A 1,636-nucleotide genomic window follows, 5' to 3' on the forward strand; every position below is an offset into this window, starting at 1 on the left:
TATAATGATGAAATAAACATTTCTTTGGAAAAGTAAGGAGAAAACACTGTCACCTGTTGAATTTCTTTTTAAAGTAAATCTTAAATATCAAGGTCAAAGAAATTTAAAAGCCTTGTATATGACAAACCTACAGCCAGCATTATACTTAATGGTGAAAAACTAAAGCCATTTCCTCTTAAATCAGGAACAAGACAAGGATATCCACTCTCACCACTTCTCTTCAATCTAGTATTAGAATGCCTAGCTACAGCAATAAGACAAGATGCAGACATAAAGGGGATCCAAATAGGGAAAGAAGAAATAAAACTCTCACTCTTTGCAAATGACATGATCTTGTATTTAAAGAATCCCATAACTCCACTCCCAAATTTTTCAAGCTAATTCAAAACTTTGGCAAAGTAGCAGGGTATAAAATTAACCCCCCAAAATCAATGGGTTTTCTGTAGGCCAACAATGAGAAAAGTGTGGCTGAAATTAGGAAAGCAACCCCATTTGTAATAGCCCCACAAAAAAATAAAATACCTAGGAATTAATTAACCAAAGAAGTGAAGGACCTCTATGATGAAAACTTTAAAATCTTGAAAAAGGAAATCAAAACAGAACTTAGAAAATGGCAAAACCTCCCACGCTCCTGGATTGGAAAGATTAACATCATGAAAATGGCAATACTTGCCAAGGCTATCTACAAATTCAACGCGATACCTATCAAAATTCCAACCTTATTCTTCAAGGAACTAGAAGAGACAATCCAAAAATTCATATGGAACAATAAAAGACCCCGAATAGCAAAAACGCTCCTCAACGGAAAGAACACTGCTGGAGGAATATCAATACCAAATTTCAAACTCTAATATAAAGCCATAGTAACCAAAACAGCTTGGTATTGGCATAAGAACAGAACTCAGGACCAACGGAATAGAATTGAAAACCCAGAAAGAAACCTACAAACCTATAGCCATCTAATCTTTGATAAGGGAGCTAAAACAATAGAATGGAAGAAAGACAGCCTCTGTAGTAAATGGTGCTGGCAAAATTGGTTAACTACTTGTAGAAAACTAAAGCTAGATCCTTATATATCACCCTGCACCGGAATCAACTCCAAATGGATCAAAGTCCTCGAAGTCAAAGCAGACACACTGAAAACACAACAGGATGGAATAGGAGAAACCCTAGATCTCCTTGGCTCAGGCCTAAATTTTCTGAATAGAGACCCGGAAACACAACAAATCAAAGAAAGGTTGGACAAATGGGATTGCATGAAGTTGCAGAGCTTCTGCATGGCCAAGAACATAGCTAGCAAGATCAATAGAAAGCCCATGGATTGGGAGAAGATCTTCACTAGCCATACAACTGACAAGGGTCTCATATCTAAAATATACTTGGAACTCGAAAAATTAAATTCCCCAATAACAAATCCTCAAAGAAACAACTGCCCAATAAATAAGTGTGATAAAGACTTAAAGAGAAATTTCTCTGAAGAAGAAAGAAGGATGGCCAGTAGACACTTGAAGAAATGCTCAACATCCCTAGCCATAAAAGAAATGCAAAGCAAAACAACATTGAGATACCACCTCACTACAGTTAGAATGGCAAAAATTAAGAACCCTAACAACAGCAGATGCTGGAGGGGATGTGG

This window comes from Dipodomys spectabilis, unplaced genomic scaffold (assembly GCF_019054845.1).
Source record: "Dipodomys spectabilis isolate Male_0828 unplaced genomic scaffold, ASM1905484v1 ptg000683l, whole genome shotgun sequence".
Taxonomy (NCBI): domain Eukaryota; kingdom Metazoa; phylum Chordata; class Mammalia; order Rodentia; family Heteromyidae; genus Dipodomys; species Dipodomys spectabilis.